This window comes from Peromyscus maniculatus, chromosome 23, assembly GCF_049852395.1.
Source record: "Peromyscus maniculatus bairdii isolate BWxNUB_F1_BW_parent chromosome 23, HU_Pman_BW_mat_3.1, whole genome shotgun sequence".
Taxonomy (NCBI): domain Eukaryota; kingdom Metazoa; phylum Chordata; class Mammalia; order Rodentia; family Cricetidae; genus Peromyscus; species Peromyscus maniculatus.
Genome location: NC_134874.1, coordinates 113,977 through 123,781, shown reverse-complemented (window position 1 = coordinate 123,781; position 9,805 = coordinate 113,977). Strand labels below are relative to the sequence as shown.

Genomic DNA, 9,805 nt, shown 5'->3' with positions numbered 1-9,805 from the left:
TGTGCCTTCTCTTGGGGTCTTTGCCTACTGTTGATTTGTTTCTTTTCCAACTTTGACATGATAGTTTATTTTATTTTGTTATATTTTAAAAAATCAGTGAATGAGTGATTTAATAAATGGAAACCTAGGCACTACAATAAAGGTTAAAAAGTGAACTGTCACTTATACCTGCTGGGAGAGGGATAATCAATTTTCTCCAATAGAGTGACACTGAATATCCAGGACAGACCTCATTTTCAAGAGTAATTAATCAACATATAATAGACTCTACATTGTGTGTGTGTGTGTGTGTGTGTGTGTGTGTGTGTGTGTGTTTGTGTGTGTTTATTTGGTTACAGTTTGGTTTTGTTTGTTTTCTTTTTGGGTTTGGTTTTAATTTCTTTTCTTGGTTTTTTTATTTTGTGTTTTTATTTGATTTTTGAGAAAGAACTTGAAGTTGGGTGGGTAGGGAGGGGGAAGATTTGGAAGAACTTCAGGAAAGGGAAGAATGTGCTAAAATATATTTAAATAATGAAAATGTAGTAAAAAAGAGAAATAAAAGATATATTTGTAAATTGTTAGATTAGATTGCATTCTTAAGAGGCAGAGTCATGCAAGATGTGATATGGCTTTTCCCAATTTCCTTAATGTTAGAGATCAAGATGTTTGATAAATGTGTATTTTCTTAGGCTTCATCTATATATTGAGTCAGTGGTGTCCAGGAGATCCCCAAAATAACACAAGCTATTCCATTTGCACTTGGTTCTCACCAGAACCTGATGGTTAGACTCTATTGCTCAAGACAATATACTTAATTTGTCATCAGACTTAGAGAAATCAAGGTGGTACTGGCCAGGGAAAACTGTGCCTGGCATCAGAAACCTAGCTAGCTACTCAGTGATAGTGAAGTCATGGTTAATGGAGGAAAACCTACAGTCACTAATTCACTAACCCAGAATGACCCTTAACAACAGTCTATTGACATTTGTCATTGTACACACAGGTAAGTATTCACTCTTCATTGCACTCTCATATTCACTCTCTTTGCACCAGACAGAAATCCAGTCAATCATAACTGAGATTTGTAGAACCCACTCCAAATGGTGACATCTACAGGGCTCAGGGAACATTGTGGAAGAGGGGCAGAAAAATAACAAGAGCAAGATGATCAGGACGGTTATTTCAAGACCCTGTCTCCTAGTAATGCACCCATACAATCTCACTCACGTGGCTGTTCACATGTAAGCTTAACAAGGCTCACACCAATGAATATGCCAAGCTGGACAGGGAAAAGCCCACGAGGCTTTAACCCTATACAAAGAACTATCTGCAACAGAGGAAAGTTAAGAGGAAGAGAGGTGGTCTTCCCTAGGGAAGAGCACATCAATTGATTGGCCAATGCCAAAGGTCATTCCTAAAAATATACAAACAAATAATATTATGGAGACTCAACAGATATGTAGGAATATATGTATATTCACACACATTTATGCATGCAATAACAATTAGTAAGGAAAAGCAATGTATTTGAAGGGAAGCAAGAAGGGGTGTATGGGAAGGCTTGAAGGGAGGAAAGATAAGGGAGGATTGTTGTAATTAAACTTATAATCTCAAAAAAAAAAGAAATGCTTTCAAATATAATGATGGACAAGACCTTTCCTGGGTTGAGAATTTAGTATTAAAGAAGTGGAATTTTCTCTATGTGACTTAAAATGAGTTAGTCTGTATGACTAGAGAATTTTTGTTGCTGCTTCCTAAGTTTTATAGAAAAATTTTCCTGAAACAAAATAACAGCAGCAAAAAGCAGCATTATCAGACATGGCTTCTATCTCATGGAGTGGGCCGTAATAGCAATCAAAAAGTGCCAATTACTGCCATAAAAATGTTGCCACTATTGTACTAGTATACCATGCAGGCAGATCTCTGTTGTGGGTTGTAGGAATGTTAGCATCTGTCAGCTAACTTGCCCAAGATGGACAACTTCATGTTATGGTTGGGCTATTCTTAAAAACTGCTTATTGTTGTAAAAAATTTCATTGCCTCGGGCATCCTTACAAGGTCACGAGATTAAACAGGCTAACTGCTAAGCTCCACTTTTGTATGAAATGCTTGTTTGCTTGTAAGGCTGAGGCACCTGCTGGACTTCTGTTACAAAATCAGTCCTTGAGTGCACCCAGACAGGATATGAGTTAATTTGGCTCCCCAAACTTACAACTTCGTGATTTTGCCTTTATAATCCTTGAACTAACAATAGTTGAGGCCATTCCTAGAGAACTCTCTCTGGTTCAGTCCTGGCCAGTTTTTTTTTTTTTTTTAATAAAAAGCCTTTATTTTACCAAAATCAAAACTTGAGTTAGATTGATGAATCTCTGAATAACCCCAGACCCACAACAAGAGTAACTAACAGTCTTGGTTATGAACTCAGATATTGTGTATGGGATCTATGCAGGTTATAATTATTGCACTTGCTTAATTATGAGTCTGTATTGGACAATATGCACTTTACAAAGGATTTGAAAGTTATGTTTAAAAAAAAAGCTATGTTTATTTGACTTACATTTTAATAGTTGATAGACTTAAGTAAAATTAGTAAATAGTAGTTACATGACAAAACTCTTGGTAGGATGCAACAGTTTACTCATCTCAGATAGAGAGTCCACAACAGACCAAAATCTATATACTACCAAAGTCCAAATTGATGAGCTAATGAGTTTATTAGAGTTACAGGAACTGGTGAGGAGTTACTTATAGGAGCAGAAATGCTTCAAAATCAGTCGCATCATCAAAGCCCACCCCAGTATTGGCAACAGATCACAAATGTTGGGAACCTGGAGCACACTGCACAGCCTGTAGGCCGCTTAACAGGACAGAGTGTCCTTCCCAAGGAACTTATTTGATCTAACCCTATTCCAGGCAGCTGCGGCGTCTGGTTTTTGCTTCTTCCTGGCAGCTGGTCTGGTCTCAGTCCTCTTTATAGCTATTTGTCTGAGAGTCTTCTTTTCATCTTGGCTTGTGGGAGAGTGACTTTCAGCAGCTTAGCTTACTTATTATGTTTATTCTTGGGGAGAAAGTGCTTAGGAGAATCTGGTCAGTCTCAGAAACTCTTGAAGCTATTTTGAGTTGTTTACCTCCTGCTGAAGGAGATTTCCTGCAGGATGGAATGATTCAATCTCAGAGGAAACTGTTACACAATAATAGTGTGAAAGTAGGAGGGTTGTCTGAGGTGTCTTGTGTGATTGTGCTTTAGAAAGGATGAACCCAAGTTACTAATCTAAAGAATAAGGGCAAAGAGCACAAGTCCAAGCTAATTCTGAGAGAAATTTCCTCTTGTATAACCACATAGTGCACTGTCATTGACTGATAGGTAGAAATCATTTCTGAAAATGATGAGGCCAGAGTTGTCACAGTCCATTTTCATTTAAGATATTTTCTCTAGATTTCTTAGCCCCTTTGACATATTTAAATTAGACGTGAAGTATGCCCATTGGTAACTGTCCTCAGTGGGGTATCTTAAAAAAAAAAAAAACTATTGCTGTTAAATTTTTAAAAAGTGTACACACATGATTTTAACAACAGTTATTTGCAATATCTTCAAAATGGAGGCTGCCACAAGTCCTTCCATAGTGAAATAGTTAAAATGAAGCATAGAGGAATATGTTACATTGACAGGATGTTTGACAGTCTATGAGTAAGCCTCTAAATAATATGCAATAATACGAATCATTAAATGAACCTCCAGTTATGATTACTAGAAAAGAAAATCCAAAAGCCCAAATACAGCTTATGTTCTTCAATATACCACATTCTTGAAAAGGAACCACCATAGAAATAGATTATGGATAATGGTTTGATTGTTATAAAAAGGATGGTCAACATGAAAAGTCAATTGTTGTGACTGTAAAACCAATACCAGGCATGAGAATTTTCTTTTCAAATTATTGGTTAGGGCAGTGTAAATGACTCCCCAAGCAATATAATTTATTGGCATGTTTGTTGTTTTCCTCTCAAGGATTGATGATGGGCCTATATTGCTAAAGATACCACACACTATGAATACAGGACTCAGAATATTCAAGCTGAAACTAATCTGAAAGTCACTTCCTGTCATCTAGCTTCCATGGTTACAGAGAATACTATGCAAATTTCCAATGGAGGGAAGGAATTACAGTTCTAACTAGCTACAGCATATATGGGCCATGGCAATTAGCAGTACAAGATATGCATGAAGGAGTAAGAAGTGGCACTCACACATCAGTTGATTCACACAACTGTCTAAATTGGACTTAGCCAACTCAAGAGGAGGCAAATCATATCTGGTACTAGAATCCTAGCCAGCTTCCTAAGGACCTTCAAAAAGTATCTATTACCACTACTTTGATAGATTATCATAATTCCTTACTAAGTTCTAAATTTTATCTTTGTACTCAAAGGTAAGTGTAGTTACCAACCCCTGTTCAAGAAGCCACTCTTTACAGCAAATGGAGACCATCACAGAAAGCCACAACTGTAAACACCATAGATATCACCAAATCATGAGGTTCCCAGCCCCAGTGAATAGGTCTATATCACAGCCCCTGTATCTGTGGCTCAGGGAACATCACAGAAGAGGGGTCAGGAAGTCTTCCATGAAACAGTCTCTTCTAGAAATGGTTTCAGAAACAAGACCAGAACAATGATGCTGTGGGATGGTCTGTATGTCAAATTGCTCTGATTGGTCAATAAATAAAACACTGATTGGCCAGTGGCTAGGCAGGAAGTATAGGCAGGACTAACAGAAAGGAGAAAAGAAAGAACAGGAAGGCGGAGGGAGACACTGCCAGCCGCCGCCATAACAAGCAGCATGTGAAAATGCCGGTAAGCCACGAGCCACATGGCAAGGTATAGATTTATAGAAATGGGTTAATTTAAGATATAAGAACAGTTAGCAAGAAGCCTGTCACAGCCATACATTTTGTAAATAATAAAGTGTCTGTGTGTTTATTTTGTAAGTGGGCTGTTGGACTGCCAGGGCTTGGCGGGACCCTGAGAGAATTCTCCAGCTACACAATGACAATATCCATGGACATGTTAACAATAAAGGGAAAATATTTCACAGGGCCCCATGTCTAGAGAAGAACTATAGAAATATAATGACTACTGGGAAAAGGAGAAATAGCATCTCCCAGAACTAACCTCTTTATTGGTGTTCCAAAGCAGAGTGGCCAACTTGAAGCCATAAACACACAAACAACAAAAACAGACTCAGCAAGAAATATTTATGTCTATTTCTGTGTATAAACAATGACAATCAAAGAAAAGAGTCTGTCAACTTGAAGGTGGGCAGGGATTGGAGGGATTCAAGGGAGGGTATTTGGGAAGGCATGCAGGGAGGAAAAGGAGGAGAGAAAGTGATACAGTTCTCTTATCAATAAAAATTACATAAATAAGAAAAAAGAATAATATAAATAATCATTGTTGTAGTGGGGATATTCTAATCGTAATTGTATAAGTATACATTTCCTAGTTTTACAAATGGAGTAACTTCATCCCCTGGGCTTATACGTTGAAGCTTAGTCCTCAGTGTGGCAATGATGAGAGATGGTGGCCTTTTCAAGAGACAGGGCCCAAAAGGAGGCCACCCTATAATTGCAAATGCTGACCCCTGAAGGGATTAAAGTTGACTTATTGGGACCACTCTAGTCAGTACATGAGTATAATTGATAGAGAACAAGAGTAAGCCTGTCTTCACTGTCTGGCTCTTGTTTCACCACATGCTGTCTCATTCATGTCTCTGACAAGATGCCATTTGATTTGATGTGACGTAACCAAGGTTCCAGCGGCCAGAGGCCAAACTGATAGACCACTCCTATATTGTCAAACTTCACCGGGCGTTGGTGGCGCACGCCTTTAATCCCAGCACTTGGGAGGCAGAGCCAGGCAGATCTCTGTGAGTTCGAGGCCAGCCTGGTCTCCAAAGTGAGTTCCAGGAAAGGCGCAAAGCTACACAGAGAAACCCTGTCTTGAAAAACCAATAAATAAATAAATAAAAAATAAAAAACAAACTTCAAAACAGTGAGCAACAGAAAATAATCCAGTATATTTAGTTATCATAGTGCACTAGAGTTTGGGGATACAGGTTACTTTAGATATGAATCAATAGTCATATTTCTATTGTACAATTTGTGTAGTCATCCCTAAAATTAATTTTGAATCTAAAATTATGAAAACAGGTGCGGGAAAGGCACGTGCCATTTTGTCAGTTATGTCATGAGCCTCAGAACTGTGACATCACAGTGGTCAGTCACCTTGACTACCTCAGACTCCTCAGACTTCAGTAGGTGGTCTGCCAACTGCTGTAGCTATCTTTGGTATTTAATGCCAAGGAAGAAAAAAAGAATTTAAAATCCATTGAAAGGCTCTCCATTCCAGGCTTTGCTGAAAAGGTATTCTTCTGATAACCATTTCTGATCCTTATGCTAGACTGGTGGGCTCAGGAGATGTTTTGTATTGATTACTCCAGATCATGCAAACGAATTCTTATACTTCACCTCCAGCTTTACGAAAAGCTGCTCATGTTAATAATGCTAAATGCTGTTACCTAAAAAAAAAAAAAGGAGACTTTAGACTGTCGGGGAGGGGTGTTCTGAAGTACATGGTAGGAAAATGTCTGTGAGTCTCTCAAAATGGCTGTTGGAGTTAGGAGGGGGTTTTATGTTCGCTCAATCTAGTTGTTTAAACTGTTTTGACCATAGAGCATTGCAGGAGAGTGGTCACAGTTCATCCACAGTTCTACAAACTCTTTTGTTTTTAGATGTTTTGATGTTTCCAAACTTATTTTCTGTTCTTCAGCACCCATTTCCCAAAATCTGAACAACGCTTATGGCAGGGATGACTTTCCAAGAATCCTCATACACTTTTTTATGCTACCACATAAATGAATTGGAACTACTTTTCCACATAACTTCCCAAATTTTTCACATTTTGGGGGACAACTACTGCTTTATTTCCTACTTGTCCCTTTTGCCTCAGTGGATGTTTAGTCATTACTCAGGAAATATATTTATGGGGATCTTTCTTTTCTTTTCTTTTTTTCTTTTCTTTTTTTTTTTTTTTTTTTGGTTTTTCGAGACAGGGTTTCTCTGTGTACCTTTGCGCCTTTCCTGGAGCTCACTTGGTAGCCCAGGCTGGCCTCGAACTCACAGAGATCCGCCTGGCTCTGCCTCCCGAGTGCTGGGATTAAAGGCGTGCACCACCAACGCCCGGCTATGGGGATCTTTCTTGAAGAATGTAAATTACCTAAATATGTATGTATGAAAATTGGCACTTTAAATCAGAACATATCATATACATATATGTGTGTACAAACATACTGCATAGATAGCTATAACTGCCAAAAGGTTACAATATTCTGAAGGCTGTGATTGTCCCTTGAACATTTTGAGGCAAGTTTTCTGTGTAGCATAAATTGACCTCAATGTCAGCTTCCTGCTGCCTCAACCTCCTGAGTCCCCAAACCACAGATATGTGGCACCACACCCAGTGGTCCCCAGCATTTTTTTCTTCAGATGTCTGGGAACTCACTGTGTAGTCTAGGTTGCCTCAGGATCTCAAGTGCTACCTGTCATCATCAATACTTATTAGCTATAACATACTTTCCTCTACATTAATTTATTACTTATTATCTCCATGTACATGTGCACTTGTGCTAAGGCTGTGTGAGTGTGGAGGTCAGAGAACAACTCTCAGGAGTTGGCTCTCTTCTTCCACTATGTGGGTTCTAGAGATGGAACTCAGAGCTTCAGGTTCAGGGGCAGGTGGCTTTACCTGCTGAGCCATCTTGCTGGCTCTGTAACACACTTTTAAGTTAAGGAACATACATTATTTAGACATAATGTTATCATATACTTACCCAAACTGTAAACCTAATTTTTATATGCATTGGGAAACAACAGCAATAACAACAGAATCCACATGACTTGCTTTAAGGTATTATTTACTTCTGTGGTTGTGCTGCCTAGTTTTATGTCAACATGACACAAACTAGGGTCATCTGAGAGAAGAGGGTCTCAATAGAGAAAATGCTTCCATAACATTGGGCTGTAGGCAAAATGTAGGGTATTTTCTTAATTAGTGATTAATGGGGAGGGCCCAGGGAGCGCCCATCCCATTCTTGTTGGGGCCATTCCTGGGCTAGTTCTTGGGCACTATAAGAAAGCAGGCCGGGCGGTGGTGGCGCACGCCTTTAATCCCAGCACTCGGGAGGCAGAGGCAGGCGGATCTCTGTGAGTTCCAGGCCAGCCTGGTCTACCAAGTGAGTTCCAGGAGAGGCGCAAAGCTACACAAGAGAAACCCTGTCTCGAAAAACAAAACAAAAAAAAAAAAAAAGAAAGAAAGCAGGCTGATCAAGCCATAGAGAGCAAGCCAGTAAGCAGCACCTGTGGCATCTGCTTCAGTGCCTGCCTCCTGCCCCATTTGAGTTCCTGTTCTCACTGCTTTTGATAATGAACTGTTATATGGAACTGTTGTGAAATAAACCCTTTCCTCCCTAAGTTACTTTTTCTTTTGGCCATGGTGTTTCATCACAGCAATAGTAACCCTAACTAAGACAGTGGTGGTCTGAATCTACAACCTCCTAGGTCTGCCTTGCATTTAACTCTATCAAACATATTGTTGCGTGGTTTGCTACTTATGGAAATATTATTGTTTTTTCAAGACAGGGTTTCTCTGTGTTGCCTTGGCTGCCATGGAACTTGCTCTATCTCTCAGGCTAGCTTCAAACTCACAAGAGATCTCCTGCTTCAGGCTCCCAGATGCTGAGATTAAAGGCATGCACCACCATCATACAGCTGGAAACATTATTTTTATTCCTGTCCTATTGAATGCTCAGACTACTTCCACTGTTTGGCTATTTAATGAAGATTATTTTGACCAAGCTGGTATATAGCCTGGGCAAAAAGTGTGACAATTTTCCTGTCATAGCACAGCTACCTCCCAGCATTCCTGGATGATGCTCATGGACCTTCCTGGATAATGTTCCTTTGACATTCTTGGATGATATTCCATGGTCCTTCCTGGATGATGCTCCCTAGACTTTCCTGGATGATGTTTCCTGGGTCTTCCTGGATGATGCTTCCTGGTCCTTCCTGGATGATGTTCCCTGGTTGTTCTCCTGTGTGATGCTCCTTAGACCTTCCTGGATAATGCTCCCTAGACCATCCTGGATGATGCTCCCTGGACCATCCTGGATGATGCTCCCTGGACCTTCCTGGATGATGCTCCCTAAACCTTCCTGGATAATGCTTCTGTTTCTAGTGCATGGAACTCAACTATGCTTCTCAGGTGCTCTCCATGGGTGACCTGTAAGTCTTTCTAATATGAGGGTGTTAATTCTGAATTGCTTGGACACTTTTCCACCTGTCCACTGTTCTCATTTCAGTTTTGCTGTCTGACAATCCCAGAAGGATGTAGGGATCTTAAGGAAAAAGCAGATACGAGGATTCTGAACAGGCAATGAACCAAATACCTGGGAAGAAGGGACAGAGGCAGTAGAGACTGCATTGATTTTTTTTTTTTTTCCGAGGTTTCTCTGGAGCTTTGCGCCTTTCCTGGAACTCACTTTGTAGACCAGGCTGGCCTCAAACTCACAGAGATCCGCCTGGTACTGCCTCCCGAGTGCTGGGATTAAAGGCGTGCACTCCCACCCCCCAGCAAGACTGCAGTGAATTTGAACACAGCCAGCCAGCCAGGCTGCAATCATGGTAGCATTCATTTGCATATGGTGGCCAGCTGTGCACACCTCACTTGGGGATCAATCAACCTTTTCTAGCTCACAATGAGCCTGGACAAC

At 40.1% G+C, this 9,805-nt stretch overlaps 1 long non-coding RNA gene across 1 annotated transcript; it reads left to right on the top strand.

Moving 5' to 3' along the window:
- Positions 1–6,276: 6,276 nt before the first annotated feature.
- On the top strand, positions 6,277–8,796 carry LOC143270494 (uncharacterized). Its single transcript, XR_013047673.1, has 2 exons — positions 6,277–6,401; positions 8,672–8,796. It is a non-coding gene; the product is annotated as an uncharacterized LOC143270494 (long non-coding RNA).
- The last annotated feature ends 1,009 nt before the right edge of the window (positions 8,797–9,805 follow it).